Source organism: Hemiscyllium ocellatum, chromosome 1 (assembly GCF_020745735.1).
Source record: "Hemiscyllium ocellatum isolate sHemOce1 chromosome 1, sHemOce1.pat.X.cur, whole genome shotgun sequence".
In the NCBI taxonomy this organism is placed as follows: domain Eukaryota; kingdom Metazoa; phylum Chordata; class Chondrichthyes; order Orectolobiformes; family Hemiscylliidae; genus Hemiscyllium; species Hemiscyllium ocellatum.
Window position 1 is genome coordinate 123,432,087 of NC_083401.1, and position 25,101 is coordinate 123,457,187.

Below are 25,101 nucleotides of genomic sequence, written 5' to 3' on the forward strand. Positions count from 1 at the left end.
CTGAAAGTTTTAGCCATCTGAAAAATATTGGAGAAAAGCAATATGTTCAGTCTGTTCTGGACTATTTACGAAGTCAATGCGCTATCACTTAAATTAAAAAAAAATTAAAAATCACACAACACCAAGTTATAGTCCAACAGGCTTATATGGAAGCACTAGCTTTTGGTGCGCTGCTCCTTCATCAGGTGATTGTCGAGTATAAGATTGGAAGACACAGAATTTATAGCAAAAGTTTACAGTGTGATGTGACTGAAATTATATATTGAAAAAGACCTGGATTGTTTGTTAAGTCTGTCATCTTTTCAAATGAACATGTTGGTTTCAGTTCTTTCATATGCAAATCTCAGAACATTTAAAAGTTACATTCTCAAGTGAACTTTAACAATTGGTGTCATGTTGGCCCAGATAATGCACTTAAAATGTGTGCTGTCCTGTGTGAGACTGTCTATGCCACAATGGACAGACTGAATCTAATCTAAAAAAAAGATTTACAGAATCCTTCATGGATTCATGCAGTTCTTGAGCAAAGTAAAATGTAATTCTGCAAGTACAAATTCACCCCACAAACTTACATTTGTGTGCATTGGGTGTGTGTATGGGGAGGGGGTGGGGGAGTGCTTTATGAGTGTCTGTGAGAGAGTGTGTGTATGTGTGTGAGTGTGACTGTAAGGGAGTGTAAGTTTGTGAGAGGGTGCATGAGTGAGTGCAGGACTGTATGTGAGAGTGTATGAGAAAGGGTCTGCGTGAGTGTATGGGGCTGTAGGAGAGTGCATGTAAGAGTGTGTATGTGTGTAGGAGTTCTGTGTGTGTGTGTGTGTGTGTGTTTGCAATTGGCGAGACTGAGTAGAGGCCATGGCAACTGATGAATGGACACCGCACAAAAATCAACAGACAGGAGTATTCTCTCCCAGTCAGAGAACATTTCAGCGGTTCAGGACATTTGACCTCGGACCTTCAGGTGACCATCCTCCAAGGCGGACTTTGGGACAGGCAACAACAAAAAGTGGCCGAGCAGAGGCTGATAGCCAAGTTCGGTACCCATGGTGATGGCCTCAACCGGGACCTTGGGTTCATGTCACATTAAGGGTGACCCCATTGCACTATATACACACACAAACAGACACGCATACACAGATGCACACACACACTCACGCAGACCCTCTCTCATATGCTCACACATTTACTCCCACATGCACCCTCTCACAGATGTACACCCCTTTACACTCACACACTCTCTCACAGACACTTATAATGCCCGCACACCACCCCCCCCCCCCACACACACACACACACACACACACATACACACCCACATGCACACCCACATGCACACAAAAACACACACCCACAAGCACACAAATACATATAAGTTTGTGGGGTGAATTTGTACTTGCAGAATTACATTTTACTTTGCTCAAAAACTGCATGAATCCATGTAAGATTCTATAAATCAATTTTTTAGATTAGAATCAGTCTGACCATTGTCGCACAGACAGTCTCACACAGGACAGCTCACACCTTCAGTGCAGTACCTGGGCCGAAATGGCACCAAATGTTAAAGTTCACTTGAGGATGTAAGTTTTAAATGTCCTGAGATTTACATATGAAACAACTGAAACCAACATGCTCATTCTAAAAGATGACAGACTTAAACAATCCAGGTCTTTTTCAATATATAATTTCAGTTACATCATACTGTAAACCTTTGCTATAAATTCTGTGTCTTACGATCTTATTGTCCACAACTACCTGATGAAGGAGCAGCACTCTGAAAGCTAGTGCTTCCAAATAAATCTGTTTCACTATAACCTGGTGTGTGATTTTTAACTTAGTACACCTCAGTCCAACACTGGCATCTCTAAATCAAAAGAAAAAATTGATTTTATTCTGGAAAACAGGCAATTTATACAGGAAATCTATAAATAAGAAGCCATGCAGGATATAATTAGGTTCAGCACTGGGTTGGAAACTGAACAAAAAACATGTTAAGTGCAAAGGTACTCGATAGGAATAGTCAAAAAATCATTGCATAATGAAAAATAAAGTTGCCTGGATCAAATGGAAAGAAATATCAAGAAATAGAGCTGTAATTAGCAGCAGTAAATACTTGAAGAGTATAGTTTGATTCCTTTCCTTTGCTGTGGATCCATGGATAAACAGAAGAAATAGGTCAAATTTGAAACAATAAATACACATTTAATATCTGTCGACCCAAGTAAAAGGTATTTTTCAGAACAAATATTAATCCCTAATATATAGTTCTACCAAAATAAAGTTTAGAAAAATTAAGACAGTGTGTGCGAGATAATTAAGAAAAACATACATGTCAATGAAAAGACATTTTAGAAGTGGACAATTGTGAGGTTCATGGGAGAATTACTCACAAGAGACATACTTGTGATTAAATTAGGAAGGATGAGGATAAACATTATGGTTGTGATCAATGGAATTTGGCTTGGTGGTCTTTGTGGAGGAAAACATCAGCACAAACCTATTGGGTCGGTTTTTCTGCTGTGCTATGATTCTGGAAAAAGCTGACATAGTGAATCCACGAGAAATGCAAACTACTATGTTTGCTGGAAATCTGAAACAAGCAGAGAATGGTGGAGAAATTCAGCAGGTTCAGCAGCATCTGAAGAGCGAGAAAGCAGAGCCAATGTTCTGACTCTGATTAATTGTTTCTCCCTTCACAGATGCTGCCAGACCTGCTGAGTTTCTCCAGCATTGTTTGTGTCAGTGAATCTACATCTGCCTGTTGCTCCTTAAGTTAGATAAGAGTTGATACTCTAGATGCGTCTTTTCTTTCTTCTTTATTCTTTCATGGAATGTGAAACATCACTGGCAAGGCCACTGTTTGTTCCCCATCTTTAAATGGTTGAGTGGCTTGGTACCAGAGGGCAGTCAAAAGTCAACAACAAAGCTGTGGGTTGAGAGTCACCTGGGATGGGACAGATGGGTTATTATGACAATTAATAATAGTTACCATGGTTACCATGACTGAGACTAGCTTCTAATTCCAAATTTATTAATTCAACTTTAAGGTCCACCAGCTGGATGTTTCCATTGACTTCCAAATTTCCTAAGGCTCTTGCTACCACAGTAGACAGCCTAGTGGTCACATGATGAAGTTTATTTCACAAGTGGACAAGCGAAGAAGCCGGAGACAGGTAGAGCTGAGGAAAATCTTCATCAGAGAGTGTAGGATACTGCAAGCTCTGCTCAGCTGGATATAAGAGCTGAATCTCAGTGGTTATCAATAATGAGAACTATTCGGGAGCAGTAGTTGAAAGTGTCTCAGGGTTATTACAACCTTTCCAGAGGCTCTGTGCACACTTGAAGAGTGATTTCAGCCATCTGTCTCCAGCAATGTGCTGTGAAGTTTCGATCTTTGTGATAATGTTCAAATCCATGGAAAGAGCGGTCACCTACACTGAGCATCAAATGAGTAATCAAGCAAGTGCAAACTTGCCCAGGCCATAAAGACTAGACCATAAATCTACACTTTAAACAGGATGAAGTCAAACTGACCATTCAGTGCCTCACTCAACGCAGCAAAGTGCTGTAGCATTTGGCTGGCAGGGTACAATGAGTGGGCTATCAGATGGAGAAAGATGTCATGGAAGTAGAGACTCTGCTTGAAGCACTTTCACTTCTCATCCATTCCTCAGTACACCACGTGTTGCCTCCTGTCCTGATACCCACTCTACAGCTGCAAGTGGACCAATCATTGGCAGGATCCTCATGGGCTCCAAATCCTCATCAACCAAGAACATCTGAGCAGTCCCATGCAAATGTGAGCAGGCTGCCTCTGCTGAAGCCAAAGGATAGCACCATGTGGTAGTTGAAAAAGGACAGGAGAGGAAGTTTATGGTTACATAAGGGTTTGCACATAAGTCTTTAACAAAGTATCACTGTGTTATATTTCTGGTAAGATATTTTGTACCACGAAGGTTATCTAATAGTTCTATGTAATTCCTATTTATCATTGCTGCCTTACAATGGCCTTATACCCTTGTGAAAAGCCACAATGTCAGGGTTAAAGAGGAGAATGTGCAGCTGGGAAAGAGATGAACTGTTGATTTTGGGACTGCTTTGTGTTGAGGTTTGGGGGCTTGCCAATTGGGCTAAGAATATGTGTGACATCTGGTTGTACTGCCACACATTCTTGATTGGGAATACCTGGTTTATACATTAACTACTTTGTGTAAATGCTGGTACCCGAAACACATCACAGTTCTCCCCCTCTTGCTCCTCTAATTGTTGCTCCTTCTCAGCTTCCTCCTACAAAGCATTCAGCACCTTCTTCCTCTTGGAGTTTCAGCCCTTTTTGTAGCTCAATACCACACATGACGCATGAGACCTCTTTCATCCTGAACACCCTGACTGATACAAACTAAAGTGTAGCTCCCCAGATCAGTGTCAGCTCCTAAGTGCATCTTTGGAACAGTGTTTCCTTGCTCTATTATAGTTCTGATGATCAGCAGTCTTTCCTTGGCATCACTGTATCAGCTCCTTACTAGTTTCAGAGTGTAGCCCTTGCCTCCAAGAAATTATTTGCTAATTCTGGGGTGTGAATATCACAGGGAGATTTGCCCCACACAGAACAGATTCAATGTGGGATCTCCCAGGGAATCTTGCAGAGATAATGATGTTGATCCTTGTGTAGTTGTAGATGAGCTGAACATGAGGGAAGTGGAAGCCATTTTGGTTGATGAAGTCGCCAAAGATGACCTGGAGTGTCTGGATTGCCACAAACAGGATTAATGAGATTACATTTTTATCCTGTGCTTTGAAACATTTAAACGTATGCCATCTGTAAAGAGTTTATTCTATTTTATTATCATTTCTGTTGCATAATAACCTTTCATTTTCATATTAAAACAACCTCTGCAACATTGAAGGCTTATGTTCCATTGATATCCTGATACCACCTCATTAAAATAAAAAAAAGGCAAATATGATTTACCAAGCCTGATTTCAGTCTAGGATCTGACTTGTCTACTAATAACATCAGCTGGACCATAACACAAGGCATGCCTGTTTAAAAGTCTGGTTTTAGCTTATAATTTCAGGCCTAGTTGATGTCCAAAGATGTGCAGTTTACGCGGATTGGCCATGGGGCCCAGGGATGTGCAGGTTAGGGGAATTAACTATGGGAAATGCAGGATCACAGGGATAGGGTAAGAGGGCAAGACTGGCCAGGATGCTCTTTGGAGGGTCAGTGTAAACTCGATGGGCCAAATGGCCTGCTTCCATATTATAGGGATTCTATGGTTTTATGAATCCCATAGTCTAATATGAATTTGCCTAAAGATGGTAAAACAGTCTTCTATTGGTTTGGCACTTGAGTGCGAGTTATAAGTAACTTTCATGGAGCAGTATATGTAGCCAATTGTTTTTTTTATATAGTAGTACCATGAGTGTCAAAGCCTGAGCCCGTTTCTAATTGATCCCAGTGGTTTGCTGGGGCCATTTCAAGGAAGCCACTCACAGACCAGAGCAGATAAAGTTGTCAAGTTTTCTTCCCTAAAAAGGCATTAACAAATGAACCTAGTGAGTTTTTAAGACAATCAACCATAGTTATCTGGTCTTCATTCGGCTAGACTTAAATTTCAGAATTTTATTGAATTCAAATTTCATCATCTGCCATGCCCAATGGTATTACTCTGGGTTTCTGGTCTATTAGTCCTATCATGCTACTATTACACCACTACCTCCCCTACCTTTCACTGCTGTTACAGCGTGGGTCTTTCAGTCTGGGTGACTGAGTTTACACATTCACAGTTAGATCCTTAATAATCCTCTGAGCAGCTGTTCCTGGTTTGTGCTTCCTCTCCCTTAACAGAATGACGTGTAGCTCAATGCTGAAGTTCATGGCTCTACCTTGGCCACTTCAGAAGCTGTTTAGCACCTAAAGTATCTAAATAAATCACCGCCTTTGAGGCTGAATAGCACCTGCAGAATGTATAACATGCAATTTTTGTGACACACTCTGTTCATGACCTGTCATGAACTGTCAAAGGAATTTTAAGTACAAAGATAGCTGACATTTATTTTCACCTAATTTACAGTATTGTCATATACATTTATCTTTAAAACTTGTAAGGACTGTGTCTTTTTACTTTGCCATTTGAAACAAAAAATAACTGGATTGAAATGAGAGGGAGCTGTCTTAAACAAAACAATATTTGAAAGGGTGACTGCAGTTTTGAAAGCAAGTGACTTGATAGCCAGGGCAGGTATCATAAATGCTGTTGGAAAAGTAAAGATTGAAGAAAATTGCAGATGATTTGGAATGGAGAGGGTATACAGATTCAGCTTGTGTGGTCTACGGACTAGTGAATAGTTTTTGGTGTCTTTTTGCCTGTGTGATTGGTTCTTAGATAATTGATTAGCTTAGTGCTCGGAACAAATTTCATAGAGAAGAACACTCAGTTCAACCCCAGGTCAAGAGCAGTCTCCCTATTCTCTGCAGTAAAACTCACTATAAACTTGAAGGAAACCACTTTATCTTTTCCAAAACAGTTGTTGTGAACTGACTTTTAACTGATCAGTCAAAGCTGTTTTATGAGTGAATCAACCACATTGTGTCTCTTACCAACCAGTGATAGAATCTGGAAAAAGATGACTGAAGGACTGTGCTGTCCAGTAGAAGAATCAAAAGGATCACCTCAGCAACAGAAGCTGAGAGGATCTGAGCTACGAGGAGAGGCTGAACAGGCTAGGGCTGTTTTCCCTGGAGTGTCGGAGGCTGAGGGATGACCTTATAGAGATTTACAAAATTATGAGGGGCATGGATAGGATAAATAGACAAAGTCTTTTCCCTGGGGTTGGGGAGTCCAGAACTAGAGGTCATAGGTTTAGGGTGAGAGGGAAAAGATATAAAAGAGACCAAAGGGCAACTTTTTCACGCAGAGGGTGATACATGTATGGAATGAGCTGCCAGAGGATGTGGTGGAGGCTGGTACAATTGCAACATTTAAGAGGCATTTGGATGGGTATATGAATAGGAAGGGTTTGGAAGGATATGGGCCGGGTGCTGGCAGGTGGGACTAGATTGGGTTGGGATATCTGGTTGGCATGGACGGGTTGGACCGAAGGGTCTGTTTCCATGCTGTACATCTCTCTGACTCTATGACTCTATAATTGAACTGTCTTTCCAGTTTGCCTGTCTGCTCATTGCCTATTTTATCTGGTCTGTTTGTCTGTCTGAGTGTGTAAACAGGGAGTTTCTAAGCTGATTAGAGCTTTAATTAGTAGTGTTAAATGCTGACGATTTGTAACTATTTAACTTTCGCTAGAATCAAAGTACTTATAATGAATATTAATTCTTGTTCAGTCCAGACACCTGATCCATGCTTTCTATCAATCAGAGTATCAAAGTCAGGTAAAGTAGAAAACTTTGTATACTTCATAAATCTTTAACTTTTGTGACAACCATGGGACTAGTAGGTCTCAGTTTCCAGTTCACTGTCCCACTGAGATGTAATGAACTGTAGAAAAAGTTCAAGTACAATCCTATTTGGAGGTCAGAAAAGAATCAGCATAAAATTTTCTTGGGTATGATGTTTGTTTTCCTGGTTTTATGTCTCTGTAAATTCCAGGAAAATCTGCCTGCTTGCCCTTTGCAGACAATTTTAGAGCCCCTTCTCCAATGCTGGTTATGTGTCAGATTTAACTGAATGAAAGTATCCCTATAGAATTGTGACTACAATTCAAAAGCATTTCATTGATGGAGTGCTTTAGAATATCCTGAAATTCTGAGATATAAGTTCTTAGCTGATATAGTTTGCAATGCAGAGTGATCCCAACAGTGTGCATTCAGGTCCTGCACAGGCTGAAGTTACCATGAAGGGCTCTCCTTCTCAACCTCTCCTCTCACCTGAGGTGTGTTGATCCTTAGGTTAAGCCACCAGCAGTCTCTTTCTCTCCAGTAAGAGAGCAGCCCTATGGTTCAATAGGACAATGGACATTTCATGTTTACCTTTGCCTTTAGCTAGAAGTCTAACAATTACATCTGAATTTGGTCTACATTGTCAGGCTCCAGGGATATGCTTTCCTGAAAACATTTCTTTGTGCTTATAGACTTTCTTTATATAGAACTCCACTTCTCACTTTAGAGACTTCTTTGTTCCATTTTTTTCCTCAAGTTTCAAACTCAACTGCTGATTCATAAAAATCAAGGGCTCAGTCCCTCCTGGTTTGGAATTTAATTGGTTAACCAAAGTAACTAACATTGGATTGGATCAAAACATTATCATGAGATATTGTTGGCAAAACTGTCCACTCGTAAATGATATATTCAGCTATGCATATCTAATAGAATATCAGCTAAACTTTCAGCGATGTCCAATATCTTTGCTAAGTGACAAAGTAGCTAAGTGTTTACAAGTCTAATAAATATTTCAGTCCACAAAACATATCATTTTACTGTTAGTATTAACAGTAGTTGTATTTTTATTCTCTTCACTTTTAAAAATGGATTAGATGCTGCTTTTGTAACTTAAGTGTCATGAACAATAATTTAGATTGTTTCCTTTTGGCACCAACTAACTTGGCAAGTCAATATTTTTCTCCTGCAATGAGCATCAAGAATTTTCAGACATCTTGTTTCCAGATCTGTGGAATTTATAGACTAGAATTGAAGCTTAATATGATCTATGAACAGTGACAGATGGGCAGGCAGTAACACAGAAACAACTTCCCCCAGAGATAATAAATAACATTTTAATACTCTGATTCTACTTTTCCTTCTGAAAGAGCTCTTAATCTAGATTCCATTCTTAAAACTAACTTGATGGTTATCGACAATATCTGTCAAAATATATTCTACAAACTGAATTATAGTGCAACTCATGTAGGTTCAGAAGAGTTTAAATAAAAATTAGTTATCAATCCACACAAGTAAATCTGTTTCTCTTCAGGCAATGGATTTCACTAAAACAAACCTTCCAGCTCAGTGAGCTAACTTACAGACTTATCATCAACCTCAGCTACAAATCTTCTCAAAAATCACTAACTTAATTAAAATTCTTAAAATAAAACAAGCATTAAAAAAGGAGGGATTACATTCTAGAGTCTATTTCTCTTGCTTTCATTGCCACAATTTTTTATGAAGTGAACTCTTCACGACTGAAATTGCTGCCAATATAGAATCCCAACAGAATGGAAGCAGGCCATTTGATCCACCAAGTCCACACTGATCCTCCAAAAAAATACATACCACCCAGACCCCCACCTATCTCATGGCTAATTCCCAAGCAGACACAGTGAGAATGTGCAAACTCTACGCAGACAGTCACCGAAGGGTGGAATTGAACCTGGGTCCCTGGTGCTGTGAAGCAGCAGTACTAACCACTGTGCCATTCTAATATCCAGCAACTTGAAATTGCCTCCCTTTACCAATACTCGTACAACTTTACACGAGGGAGGATAGGAGATTTAGGGGTAGATGAGGCTTGGCTGAGGGAAAGTGGGGAGAAATATTGTTGAGCTATGAATTGTAAGCTACAGGGCCTTGGAGGGAGAATCAAAGATCAAATTAGAGTAGGTGCATGCGTTAAGATGTGGTATCAAACAGGAAAAGCAGCTTCTTCAAATTCTGCTTCTGCCTGTAGACTCCCTTTGCTAGTATGATTCAATATGAGCAATTTGGACAGTACTGTACTACTTGAACAATATATATGAAATAATTCAATGTATTAAGTACTTTTCAAAACATTGGCATACTTTACAACACCTCTTCTTTGCAAATGACTGACAACATGTTTCAATGATTTATGTCCAAAGTGGCAACAATAAACTAAATCATTACCTGAACATTGAGCATTTTATCTTTTGTATAATTTAACAATGCGGTCTGTTATATAGAATAAGATAAAAATCACCGACGGCAAGTGGGAATGGACAACACATACTGGCCGACTAACTGATGCCCACATTCCCATCAAAGAAAAATAGTCACTTAGTAGGATAAGTTCACAAGTACAGTAGAAAGTTTCTCCCATGAGTTTTGGATGTTGTCAGGTGTGATCTCACTTGACCTGCTCTTCATCTGGGATGTTGGTGTCAGAATTGAATTCAATGCTTATGAGTAGAGTTTTCATTGCTTTGAGAAATGCCACTTTGTGTGATGATTTTGTGTACCTACTTGCACTGGTTCAAGAAGGCAGCTCACTACCAACATCTCAAGGTCAAATTGGGATGGCAGTCAACCAGTGACACCTACATACCCTGAAGTAAGTATTTATAAAGTATCGTGCTTGGCCATGATAATTGATCTTTTTAGGTCAGAGGAAATTGTTTGGTTTCCAACATTATCATCACATTTCACAAATGCTTTACCTTCTGGTTTTAAGGTGTTGTGCTAAAATTCATGTTTCATTATGTATTTATTTTTGATCCTTTAGTTCATGTACAGTTGGCCAGTAGCTCTGAAAGGTGTCTCAGTAAGATGCGTATGCATAGGATGTGCAAATCTGAGTGCAGCTGGAGGCTTTCCAATAGTCAAGTGAGCAGTCACTCTGTATTTGAAAAGAAGGCAATACATTGCCATTTCTGTGACTGGTTCTTATGTCACTTATCACTGACCATAACGGACCTAAAAAAAAAATTATCTTGACCACGGCACAGGTTTAGATTCAAAGACAAGAAGCAGATTGCAGAATGTTAACAACCGAATTGTGTGTTACTGTCTGTCAAAGCCATGATCGTAAAGTGTGCTAAACAGAAACCTAAAGTTTCAATGATCTTTATAAATAGAAGCATGTAGTATGAAAATGAAGTTTTACAATAGATCGACTTTACCATAACTTTGGTTTCAATTTCTGGATACTAAAAGAATGTGAAGGCTTTGTAAAAGATTCAGAACAGATTTACTAGAACAGTTCTAGGGTTGGGGATTAGAGAGTAACTGGGGCTCTTCTCCTTAGTGCCATGAAGGGATTTGATGCAGGTCTACAAAATTGTGAAGGGTTAGATAGAAACTGCTTCCAATAGCTGAAAGATTGACAACTGGACAGCCCAGATTTAACTCCATCTGGGTTAATTAGCAAAGGAGCCAAAGCAACATGAACATAAATCTTTAGTCAAAGAGTACGATTTGGATATTGTGATCAAAAGGAAATTAGAGAAATGCTTAGAGAATAAAAAAATGAAGGAAAATACGCTGGGTAATTGGGTAGGTATGGTGGTAAGACTGAGTACATGTTTATTCAAAATAAATGGTATAGACTCAACAAGCTGAATGGCTTCCTTCTGTTCAGCACCTAAGGACCCAAAGCACATCCCAAAGGCGGTCAAAGAAAGCTGTTAATGAGAGTAGGGGAGGGAAAATACAGGACCTAGAAATAGGAGAATCTCTAAGATTACTCTCCCTGGCCCTGAAGTTTGTGATGTGATTGAAATCACTTTGCACTATTTGTGAATAATCTTGCTCTATGGGTATTAGTGATCAACTTTTTTTTTGCATGAGAACATTACCTAAGTCATCCAAATTTGCATTTAAAAATCATTGGGTGGTTTCTCAGGATCTAATCAGGCATTTGCACAACTAACAACCATTCTCTAATCTGCTGAACAACCTGTTCATGTTATACATTTTACTTTCATTTTGCAGTCTCCTTTTTTCAGATCACATGGTGGCCATAGATAGTGTAGAGATGTCAAGAATGAAGCACTTACATTATGCAAGGAGTCCGAGTAAATTCTATTTCTAGGATCTGCAGCATTTGCAATGGCTTCAACAATTCATGCATCAGGTGATATTGCTTCATCACTGAATACATGACTGAAGAATTTTATTCTGCTATCAACTCAATGAACAAGCCTGGACCAATGATTTGGGGAGATAAAAAGAGCAGCATTAGGTGTACCTAGTAAAGAGATGCCAAACTTGTGGAGCCGCAGGACAAACTACAAGCATACTTGTCTGCATGCAATAGACAGTGCTAATCAACTCTACAAATCAAACCTCTGTAGTCCTGTCACATCCAGTCATTCATGTTGGTGCAAAATTTACTAATGGGGGGATGTACAAACATCCAAGAACATCCTCAATGATGGCAAAGTTCAGCATGACAAAATGAAAAGTTTGAAGTATTTCCAACCATTCTCAGACAGAAGTGCTAGTGGATGATTGATCTAGGCTCTTCTTAAAGAATCACAACAGATCACGTCACCCTCATGCTGCTTAAATGCAAATAAGCTCCCTGAATCTTGTATTAGGATGGAGGTTGTTGGCAAAAAAAAGGGGTGACATGGTGGATCAGTGGTTAGCACTGTAGCCTTACAATGCCAGGGACACAGGTTTGATACCAACCTTGGGCGACTGTGTGGAGTTTGTACATTCTCCCCGTGTCCACATGGGTTTCCTCTGAGTGCTCTGGTTTCCTCCTGCAGCCCAAAGTTATGCAGGTTAGGAGGACTGGCCATGCTAAGTTGTCCATTGTATCCAAGGATGTGTAGACTAGATGGGTTAGCTATGAGAAATGCAGGGTTGCAGGGCTAAGGTAGGGTGTGGGTGGGATGTTCTGTCAGAGGGTTGGTGTGGACTTGATGGATCGAATGGCCTGCTTCCACACTGTAGGAATTCAATAAACAGATGGGGTTTCATTAGCAAACCTGATCGACTCCATGAGATAACAAGAGAAACCTGAGTGTCTCATTGAATATAATAATGCCTATGGGCCTCAGTAACAGTCAGTCATAGAACTGAATACTGAGGGAAGAGATTGCTGGGGCCCTGTTTCAGTCACAGGAGTGGTCCCAGGTGGCTGGAGAATAGTCAATGTTGTTCCTTCATTTAAGGAAGGCATCAGAGATAATCCCGGAAACTACAGGTCATCGAGCCTTATGTCAGTGGTAGGAAATTATTGGAAAAGATTCTTAAGGTTTGGACATACTCACACATGGAAAAAATATGGATGCATTAGCAATAGTCAGGATGGCTATGGGGGAAGGTCAGGTCTCCTAAACTTGACTTGAGTTTTTTTGAATAACAAGTATATCACTTTTTGAATATGTGATAAAGATGGTTGATGAGGGCAGGGCAGTAGATATTGTCTTTAGCAAGGTCTTTGACAAGGTCCCTCATGGCAGACTGATACAAAAGGTGAAGTCACATGGGATTTGCAGTGAGATGCTAAGGTGAAGACAGAACTGGTTTGGTCATAGAAGACATAGAGTAATGGTGGAAGGGTGTTTTACATACGGAAGATCTGTGTTCAGTGGTGTTCCACAGGGATCAATGCTAGGACCCCTGTTGTTTACAATAAGGATTCAATTACCCATCCCAGCTGGAAATGCATCGATGAATTCACACTGGGGAGAAGCCAGTTTTACGTGTGTGGGAAGGGATTTACTGAGACAACCAAACTTGTGCCACATGAGTGAATTCACTCTGAGAAGAGACCATTCTCCTGTTCAGAGTGTAGGAAGGGATTTACACAGGTATTCTGCCTCATGTTACACAGGCCCTTCAGCTGCACTCATTGTGCAAAGAGGTTCGTGTCTTCATCTGATCTGAATATACACAGTGACTTCACATTGGGGAGAAGTCATTCAACTGTTCTGTCTGTGGGAAGAGATTCACTCATTCAACTGGCTTTCGATCATGCCAGTAAATTCACACTGTGCAGAAACCATTCAGCTGCACCCCCTGTGGAAAGAAGTTCAGGCATTCAGCTGCCCTCATTGAACACCAGTGAGTTCACTTTGGGGAAACACCATTCACCTGCTGTGTGTGTGGGCAGGAGACCACTCAGTCATCCAATTTGCTGAGACACCGGCAAGCTCACACCAGAGCGAAGCCGTCTAACTGCACTCCCTGTGGGAAAGGTTTCTGGCAGACATCCACACTCATTGCACACGCATGGAATCACTCGGGGGAGAAACCATTCACTTGTTCTGTGTGTGGGAGGGGAAGCACTCGGTCCTAGTGAACCTCAGTAAGCTGCATGCTGCAGGGGTTCAGGTCAGAAACTCACCGCCGTCTTTTTCAGTGTAACTAATGATGGTCCAGCTAACAATTTCCATATCCTCTGAAAGAACTGGATTCTGCTGTTGTTGCTGACATCTACGATTGATAGTCTGACAATATTATATTTGTTTCTACTGACAGTAACACACCTATAGCTGGCTGGAATTTGGTATTCTGGACATTTCTTTTCCACCTGTCAAACATTTAGAATTATGGTCACTGGCCCCAAAGTGCTCCCCCACTGACACCTCAGTGACCTTCACTGCCTTATTTCCCAAGAGTTGGTCAAGTTTTGCATTTTCTCTAATAGGTACATTCACATGCTGAATCAGAAAATGTTCTTGTACACACTGAATAAATTCTTCTCTATCCAAACCCTGAACACTATGGCAGATCCAGTTTATGTCTGGAAAGTTATAATCTCCTCGCATAACCAACCTATTATTCTGACAAATAACTGAGATCTCCTTACAGATTTGTTTCTCAATTTCTTGCTGACTATTCCAGGGTCTAGAGTACAATTCCAATAAGGTGATCATCCCTTTTTTATTTCTCAGTTCCACCTGAATAACTTCCCTGGATGTATTCCCAGTAATATCTCCCTAAGTACAGCCCTGGACAGCAAAGAAAGTTAGCTCAGAATGCATTGGGATCTTGATCAAGTGAGCTAATGGGCTGAGGAGTGGTAGATGGAGTTTAATTTAGATAAATGTGAGATACCGCATTTTGGAAACACAAATCATGAGACCATAAGTCCAGAAGACACATGAGTATAAATTAGGCCATTCAGCCCATCGAGTCTGCTCTGCCATTCAATCATGGCTTATATGTTTCTCAACCCCATTCTCCCACTTTCTCCACATAACCCTTGATCTCCATGATACCTAAGAACCCATCTGTCTCAGTCTTAAATATACTCAATGACCTGGCCTCCACAGCCTTCTGAGGCATTGAATTCCATAGATTCACACTCTCTGGCTGAAGAAACGTCTCCTTACTTCCATTCTAAAAGGTCTTTCCTTTACTCTAAGGCCACTGGTCCAAGTCTGTCCTACCAATGGAAACATCTTCCCAACATCTACTCTGTCCAGACCATTCAACATTCCGAATGTTTCAATTAGAACCTGCCCCTCATCCTTCTAAATTCCACCATGTACAAACCCAGAGTCCTCCACTGTTCTTCATATGTTCAGCTTTTCATCCCTGGATCATTCTTGTGAACCTCCTCTTAACACGCTGCAAGGCCAGTGCATCTTTCCCGAGATAGTGGGCACAATACTCCAAATGTGGTCTGGCCAGAGCCTTATAGAGCTTTTATATCCCTGCTTTTATATTCAAGTCCTCTCAAAATAAATGCATTTCCCTACTTCACTACTGACTCAACCTACAAGTTTACCTTGATAGAATCCTGGACTAGAACTCCCAAGTTGTTTTGCACTTTAGACTTCTGAAGTTTCTCCCCATTTAGAAAATAGTCCTTGCCTCTATTCTTTCTACCAAAATGCATGACCTCACACGTTCCCACACTGTATTCCATCTGTTCAAATCCTTCTGTAGTCTCCCCACCTCTGACTCACCACCAAGGCTACATAATATATCAAGGACATTGCCATCAAGTCACACTTGTTCATAAATGATCTCCTAATTGAGGCTCAGGTTTTGTTCCAACAAAGCTACTTAACCACAACTTAATTTAAAACAGGGACCAAAACCCTGAATTTCAGGAATGAGATATGTACCAAGTGGGCATTAAGGAGCACTAGCAAAACTGGGGTCCATAGGAATCATAGAGGAAAACTTCCCCCTGCTAGAAGCATAGCTGACACAATCATATTACAGTTGTTGGGGCACAATCATCTCAGTCCCAGGGTATAACTGGAGGGGATCATCAAGATATTGTCCTGATCTCCACCAACTTCAGCTGCTTTAACAATGACCTTTCCTCCATCACAAGGTAAGAAGTAAGGATATTCACTGGTGACTGCACAGTGTTCAGTCCCATTCATAAATCTCCTTTTAATGAAAGCAGTCCATGCAAAAAGACCAAGGCGATATTCATGCATGACCTGATACATACTAAGTGGTATTGAAAGAAAAGATTTCAACATCTATCTCCACAAAAGAGAATCTTACTATCCCTCATTGACGTTGAATGACATTATTATCGCTGAAACACCTACTATTAGCATGTCGCGTGCTATTGGTGATCAGAAACTTAACTGGCCCTGCCATGTAAAGGCTACAGAACAGACTAAAGATTGGCAATTCTATGACAAGTAGTCACTGCCTGACTCCTCAAAGCCTATACATGGTCTGCAGGTCAGGAGTGAAATGGAATGCTTTCCATTTATCTGACTGAGCACTAGGGAAAAGCAAATCTCTTGATTGGTATCCTGTCAACCATCAGCGCAGTGATAGCAGTGTGTATCGTGTGTAACTTGCACTGCACCAATTTGACAAGAGTGCTTCAACCATTCAAACCTATCACCTCTACCAGTCAGTAAAACAAGGGAAGCAGGTGAACGGGATCATTACCTCAAATATTCAATCAATCACACAGAGAAAAAATGATTTTGAGCTTAAATAAAAACAGAATACTGGGGATGCTGGAGAACTAAATTAAAACAGAAAGTGATAAAGAAACTCAACAGTTCTGACAGGATCTGAGGAGAAAGATATGAGAGTTAATGTTACAAGTCTGAAGAAGTTATAATAGGCTTGAAACATCACTATTTCTCTTCCCACAGATACCTCCAGAGTTGCTGAGTATCTTCAGCATTTACTGCTTTTATATCTGTTTCTTTGCTGTCATTGGATCAAATCCCAGAACACCCTCCCTAACAGCACTGATGATGCACTTAAATCAGATGAATCACAGCAGTTCCAGACCATAACTGTTTCAGTGGTAATTAGGGATGGGCAATAAATACTGACCTTACCTCAGATCCCATAAATTAATAAAAAGAAAAATGGCAATCCTCCCTGCTGCTCTATTGCAGCCAGACTGTCAGCTCACAGGCTGGTGACTGAACAGCAAAGGGTATTGCCTCATCATTCCTGCCAGGAACGTAGGCACACTAAACAGTTGGAATGCCTAAGTAATATATCCAGGAACAAATGAGGACTGCAGATGCTGGAGATTAGAGTCAAACAGTGTGGTGCTGGAATAGCACAGCAGGTCAGATGCTCCTTGGATGTTGCCTGTACTGCTGTGCTTTTCAGGCACCGCACATTTCGTCTAAATAATATATCCACTTAAACAAATATAGAAAGTGCTGGAGATAATCAACTGGCAGCCTCTGTGGACAGAGAAACAGAGTTAATGTTTCAAGTCTGTTATAACTTGTCTTTGGTATGGAATATCTCCACTGTCTGAAACATTAAGGAGTACATTCTGATTGGTTATCCAGATGAATGGTGCTGTGGTATATCTGCATGACCTTACCATAATGAGGAACCTGCATTTATTCCCATTGGTATGCTGAAGAAACCTCTACATGGCTGGACGAATCAGGAATAATCATGAGTGGCAACACCAGGTGCATTTTTAGCTTGACAAGGAAATGAAAATCACAATATGATGAAGCAGTTTCAGGTTTTCCTGCCAGATTAAACCAGTCTGAGACAGCCAAATTCAGTAATTACAGATCTTTTAAAAGGAACTAAATAGGGAGAGCCTTCCACCTCATTTAATCTTATTTATTCCAGTTAGAGAGGTAGGTACTGACAGGAAGTCCAAGCTGGTGAGGGAGAGGCCCAGTTCAAAGGTCTCCACCTCAGCCCCACCACTCTCAACCTCCTCCCACCCCCCCAACACACACATACATGGACACACACACACAGACCTGCCTCGGACCCATAAATAACTCAATTATATCATGCCTGAAGTCCCATATCTCTACTCCAGTAGATTCGTTGTCCAAGTTTTTAGTATGGCCAATTCACCTAATCTGCACATCTTTGGACTGTGGGAAGAAACCAGAGCACCCATAGGAAACCTGTGCATACATAGGGAGAACATGCAAACTCCCCACAGACAGTTGTCTGAGGCTGGAATCGAACCCAGGTCCCTGGCACTGTGAGGAAGCGGTTAGCACCACTGAGCCACCCTTATTGCCACTTCTCTTGAGATTCAATGCATTGTCAGCAGTGAAACCCCACTATCAACATCCTGAGGAATACAATTGACCAGAAACTGAACTGGACCAGCAAAATAAATAATAAATACAAGAACAAATCAGAAGCTGTGAATTCTGTGTTTGAGTAGCTCACTTCCTAAGTTCCTAGAACCTGTCTACAGTCTACACGGCACATTGGGAGTAAAATAGAATACTCTCCATTTGCCATGACGAGTGTACTCCAAAATGTTCAAGAAACTTAACACTACCAGGGTAAAGCAACTTGCTTGATTGGCACCAAATCCAAAAACATTCACTCCCTCCACCACTGATGTTCAGTAGTAGCAGTGTATACCAATTATAATATGTACTACAGAAATTCACCAAGGACCTTTGGATATCACCTTCCAAACACACAGAGATGGATGAAGGCAGTAGATGCCTTGGAATCCCACTATAGTTTTCCCTCCAAGCCACACGTCATTCTGACTCGGAAATATATTCCCATTCTTCATCTCTCTGTGGGTTACATGACCTGCAGCAGTTGAAGAAGGGCCCTTACCTTTTCCTCCTCAGGGACAATTAAGGATGGGAAGCAAATGCTGGCCTGACCAGGATCATCCACACTCTGTGTTACACATTGAAGATGTGGAAGGTTTAACTAATGGAAATAGATGCTGGTGTTGCAAAAGAAAGTTACGGCCCATAAGTTTCTGCAGAATGTCCTCACTCCTAATATAAGACCAGAACAAGTGCCTGAGAATTAGTTCAGAGGCAGATTTATTCGACTCTGGTCTGGCTAAGGTTTCCTAAAGCCATGATTTGGGTAAGCCTTTACTTCAGAAGGATTGTGGTTGCCAGGGGAGGGAAATTGCTCAGAGTTTTCTTATTTCTGACCTAAGATCTTTAAAATGATCCTTTACATTGTGTAAGACAGAGCAGCCTGTCAGCTCATGCAAATGAAGATAGGCTTGGCACGTGTTAAAAAAAATCATTTTATAAAAGCAGTCTCTTGCTAAAAGAAGAAAATAACAGGACATTTTCAGAAACTAAATTTCTGTAGCTCAAGCTATAACTAATCACAATACAATCAACAATATTCCAAATTATAATTAGTCACCACGGGATCTTATTTTGCAAAGGAGTAATGGAATTTATATCGCAGTAGAGAACACTAAAGTGGAGAGATTGTTGAATCCAAACCAACATGGTTATTGAGAGCAATTTTAACCTCAAACATCAGTCAGCTTGAGTCATTTGGGAGGTCAAAGTATTGAAAAATTGTATCCTGACCCAAACCAACCTGCAGTTCCAGTTATATCAGCAACAGAAGGTGGTGGAGTTAGGATGTGTGCAGGGGGAAATTAACCTGCTTGAAGGAGTTGGGTTTGCATTTTTAGCATGATAATGAGGTTATAATGTACATTGTTCCAAAACAAGTTAAAGGGAACAGCAGTCAGACAGGTTTCTTGTGTGGGAAGCCTCAGGGGTTAATGTCAGACAGTGGCAGCCCTGTCACTGACCTACTGAACCCAGATATCCTCCTGGGTAACCCCCCCAATGATTACACACCACTCCCACTCCTGACTTTCCAAAGTTCCTCATAACCTAGCCGTTATAGTTTCTGACCATTCCTGAAGCCACCTAAAGACGCCAAGTTTCCTGGCAGCCCTGAACTCAGCCCAGCGCTGATCAATCGTGACTCAGATCCCAATCCCAAATTGTCCAACAATCCAGCCCACAGACCACCACTCTCTCCTTAACTAGGCTCCCACCCAGCCCTCACCTTATCGGGCCAATTCAACACCTTCACTGCAGCCAACCTCTGTCACACCCCAGCTGTCCTCACAAACCTCCAATTATCCATCCATCTCTGAAGCACCTAATCCTGACCTCACCACCGCTATGACTAATAACCATAATTTCTAGTGATACACCCCCTCCTCAGGACCACCCACCCCTATCCCTTCTTCCTCTCTGGGGGTTTTCCTGGACCACTACTCATCTCCGTTAGGACTAGCCAGTTCCTTCCCTTTCCACAACAAACCTCCCAAGAACGTTCACCACCCAACACAAGACCAACCAGATCCCTCCTCATTACAAGTTATTCCACCCCACATCCACTGCCCAACCTCACTCCTTCCACCATCTGAGAGCAGGATTTGTTATGTCCTCCATTGAACTTGTTAATCAGCCTATGGATGGGGTTTCGGTCAATGCCAGTTTACTGAGAGTGAGGTGTCTGTGTGCGAGCGCGAGAGCTGGGGATAGGGAAGACTTAAATTCCAGCTTCTTTGGCCCCTCTCTTCTCGAGGCTCTTATTAGTTAAAATCCAGCCTCATGACCCCTATGTTACCTAAACTTACTGAATGGGTCAGGCCTATGAGGGACTTCGGGGGTCCAAAAAGCACAGAAATCAGAAGATGTCTTGTCTGAGCATCAGCGCCATCAGACTCATCCCAGTTTAAGGTGTTGTCAGATTCACAGCTGAAGACCCTGGGCTGGGACTGGGGCACGGATGGCGGCAGAAATGGAAGCTCTGGGTGTCCCTTGTACAGGGCGATCGCCGCGTCCCACATTCCGAGCCTGGGGCGTCTTTGAAGTGTCCCACACGGCTCACACTGTCACACCGCTGTCTGTGTCAGCTCTGGGGAAAAGGAGCAGCCACAATTTGCTGCAGCCCTTTAATGTGCTGCACCGACCGCTGTCCCTCACCTAACCACGGCTGCTTGTACATTTATTTGTTTTCATATCGATTTTACTAAATTATTCCTCGCGGTCCTTATTAAAATGAAAAAAAAGGCAAAAAGATCTAGTCCAAAATCTTTGTACATAGTGTGACCCCCAAAGTCTAGGAGGATATTACAAAATTTTACATTGAAGTAATATCTTTAAAAGGCTGAACAAACAGCTCATTCCAATTCATTTGAATCAGAAAGAAGGCAGCAAACCCCCATTTTATCATCCGCACAGTTCTTCCATCAACATTAGCTATTAAGACTAATTCATGAAGACCTTCTGTGGTCGAAATATGGCGTGTGAATTGTTTTTGCTAGAAAGGGTTAAGAGAAAGACCAGTTATCAGATGGTGTACGTTGCTGCTGGTGTCCCTCCTGCTCCAAACACGTTGTTCAGTGCAACACTGGATAAACACTGGCTCATGTTACAAAGACAAAACAGATACTTTTATCTATTCTTTTCGGAGTTTCGAGGTTTTGGTGCACCTCACCAGTTCTGGCTCGCATTTCCGTGCACGTCCAATGTATATGCTTTCCAAACCGTCAAGCCTTCATATTGGAAACAGTGTTTTAATTCCTGCTTATGACCAGTGTACATGTTCCTGTCCAGGGACTGGCAGGGTTCAAATTCTAAACTGTTCTGTACTAAAAGCTCTGGACAACTTCCTTGGCTGTGTTCGCCCAGGGCAGGGTCTATTCGCAGATAAACAGTTAAACTCACCAGAAATGGAGAGGGCCAGCTTGTTACATGTGCTGACAATCGCTTTAAGGTCTGTCAGAAATAAGCGCTTAAATTATCTGCAGAATAAGAAAACATCGGTCCAGCTGTCGTCTGTTGGATTGCTGAGAAGTCACAGCCTGACTCGTTTTAGTTTACAGTTTGCCCCAGCGATTAAAATTGCAACATTCTTTCAAGATTTTATATTGCAACCAAATACTTTATTTTATTGACTAGACCTCTTAAAATCACTTACCACCAGCTTCCTGCCGCTCCTTAACAGTTGGGTACAAATGCAGTCGAGCCCAGCTCTCAGAAGATCATTTCACGAGATTGTGCTTGGCTTCAGAGTGAAGGTCATTTCTAATGCTTCTTTATACATTCCTAAATCTACCCGCTACCCTCATTGCACCAAGGTAGAGAACTCCTGAAGACAGAAGCGGATCGTCATACACGTATTGTCAGAATGACCGTTTGTACTACTGCCGATAGCTGCAACCCATATTATGTATTTTCCCCTGTCCTTCCCTTCTCCACACCCTTCCCCACCCTCCCCCTGCATCAAACCAGAAACATTTCCTCTACCATTTTTGGCAGATATGTTGGTTGCATAGTTTAAGAATAACATAATAATGGGCCGGATTATTTCATCAAAGGATAACATGTAATGTCAGAAGAAATTAGAATTGCCTGAAACAGTTCGAACAATGCCATGACATTGGGAGTGACTATCGACAATTTTCAGTTCACTTCTAATGATAAAGGAACAATTGCATTGTTGTGTTTACAGTCTGTTCATTATTCATTTTCAAAATGTCTAAACTAATCCATGTGTGAAAATGCAATAGCTTAATCAAACTTACCATAGAGTGAATGCTGCTACCAGCTCCCAGACACATGCACTCTCCTGACTAGCAAAGACAGGAATGCAAATATAACAGAGCGATTAACACAGCGAAATAGAATAAAGTCTGCAGCACTTGTCTATCAGACACTTGTCTACGAAAGATATGAGATCACAGCTACATTATCGTCATTTATATGTTTTAAGACACTCAAGTTGAATCCAGTTCTGCAGCACAAACTTTTCGGGGCACTGTATCTTTGGTTCTAAGAATAGATTTTATCATTGAGTAAACTGTATATTTATCCAGGCAGATCTGTAGCTGCTCCCACAGGAAAGATTTAGAAACAGTGTCTTAGAAATTCATTAGCACTGTGCCCATTTTAGAGCCAGATTATCAGGCAATTTATGTAGCAATATGGACATTTCTGCACTGGAAGATTGCCACACGGGATTGGACTCTCCCCTCGGCATCCAGGGCATACACACAATCAGGAGAACGTGTATTGTCGGATTCTCATCTGAAATTAGAATCGTAATAGCTTTATGCTTTTCATACATTTCTCTCTTTAGAGAATAGTGGGGATTACTGGAAGAAAATGCAGTTGATTAATAATCTGATAGCCCACGCCTTCAATAGTCCTTCAATTGCCATCTACAAGTCACAGAATGGCGCTTGAAACCAAAGCCTTTTGACTGAGGCAAAAGCTAGTTCCATCCTATAAAACATTGACAGCATGGAAAGAGGCCATTCAACCTATCACATATGGGCAAGCTTTCTGCAAAAGCCACTCACGTACTTCTACAAATATTTTCTCTTCAGGTGATTATTTAATTCTCTTTTGAAACCCGCAATGCACTGCACTCTCAGGCAGTCTCACACATGTCCTATCCACTTGCTGTGTAAAAATGTTTTTCTCCCAGTACTTCTGGTTTACTTACCATTCATCTCAAGTCAGTGTTGATTGATTCTTGACTTTTCCACAATGGGAACAGTTTCTCTCTATCTATTCTATCTACACCTCATGGATGTGGACACCTCTATCAATATCTTTCAATATGCAAGTGAAATTCCTCACTCCAGGAACCTTTCTGGTTAATCTTTCTTACCCCCTCCCTAAAGGTGAACTATAGGACACAGTACTCCAATTGAGAACAAAACAATCTTTTTTATATAAAGGTTCATCAGAGCTTCTTTGCTTCTGTACTTTATGTGTCTAATTTTAAGACTCAAGATCCATATGCCTTTTATCATGCACAGGGTTTGTGAGCTGTACAACAAATCACTATCAATTCTCATCGCCTGCCTGGAAGCAGATTGTGGTTTCAGTTCTTTCCCTTTTTGACTTAAACAGTGAATGGCGTATTTACCTGACTCTGGCTTTGCAAGAGCCACAACAAGATTGAGGTAAAGTTAAAGAGGAACAGAAGTAGTGTGTTATTTTACACATTCTTAGATATATGAAGGTTGTTGGGCTTGGTGGACAGTCCACAATGTGGCCACGCATACAAGCATGCACAACAAGATAGGATCAGAAAAGTGAGAGATTTTTCAAATAGCAACAATTTAAGTATAAAAGAAAACAAGCGAATTATACCAGTTTAGCAATGACCTTGTATTTTAAAGATGAGTCCAGAAGTCCATCCTTAGCCTTAATAGTTCGAAATTCCTTTGCAGGTTGATTTATTGGTTGGCCAGCAGTTGGTGATTTGTAGTCAGTTTCTTCTCTTTAAAAGATCTTTTCAAAAGTCTTCTGAGGAACTTTTGCCAAACTGTAACATTTAGTTCGATGCTTTGGTGAAACAAAATTTTACTTACAGAGCACAAGTGCATGCTGTTGGCTGCTTTTCACAGGCCAGAGTTTTTTTTTTCATTTGTAGCCTGGAGTTAGGCATGTTGATATTCAGTAGATGTTGTCGAGAGTAATACTGGTTCCTTAATGTCTGCTGCTTCAAAACCCTGTGTTTATAAAGGCAGCTGCATTAAATTCTGACAGAGTCATGTGGTCAAGCCTCCTAGTAGTAGGGGCAATGTTTCCATCACATTTCAAGGGTCTGTGCATGCCAATCAATGTGACAATACCATGCAGCCACATTCACATCCACTTTCTCCAGCCACTGCTACTCATGGACCTTAGACTGGAAAAGTTAGTTGTAATTTGGCTGGAGGGGAGAAGAAGTTACTCTCTTCAGGCAATGAATTGTATTGCAGATAACCTGTTGCTTATGGTTCATTTTGGCTTTAAGTGGAAAGCCATTAGCATACCTTGTAAAATAGGTGTAAGTTGTAATTCTATTATGAAGGGGTTTCTCTTGAAATCGATCAATTCTGCAGCAGATTATAACAGTGAGCATACATTATGAGGTACCTGAGAGTTGATTATCTGGTGTACTCATGTGATGATCCTGTCCCTTTAACAAGGTTATGTTGCCCTTAGATTTTTTTTTAAAAAAGGGTTGTAAAAGACAAAGGTTCCGACTTGTCTGGATTAGGTTACTTTGATTAGAGCTAATAGATACTACCGGAGCCAACAATCAGAGAAAATGGCTTTTAGATTTTTTTTAAAAAAACAGTTGTGCAATGGAAGGGGAGTATCCATTTCTCCCAGTTCAGGGATTTTCTAGTTTGGTTTAATTTGTAGCTGGGGACCCAGAGAAGCTGCTGGTGAAAGAAAGCTGCTGAGAAGGAAGTTGCATGCCTCAGC

General features: G+C 41.0%; 1 protein-coding gene across 3 annotated transcripts in view; it reads right to left on the bottom strand.

Annotated features, from left to right (window-relative positions):
• The window catches only part of LOC132819876 (complement C1q tumor necrosis factor-related protein 7), a 55,753-nt gene extending 31,456 nt beyond the window's left edge, over positions 1-24,297 (bottom strand). The window contains exons 1-2 of one of the 3 annotated variants that reach the window (XM_060831803.1): positions 22,416-22,465; positions 21,809-21,979 (exon numbers count right to left, since the gene is read on the bottom strand). The gene's annotated coding sequence lies outside the window, so the exon portion shown is untranslated. Of the gene's footprint in view, positions 1-21,808; positions 21,980-22,415; positions 22,466-24,009 lie in introns of those variants that run through there. The other 2 variants (XM_060831832.1, XM_060831813.1) reach the window with 2 other exon arrangements.
• Positions 24,298-25,101: the final 804 nt, after the last annotated feature.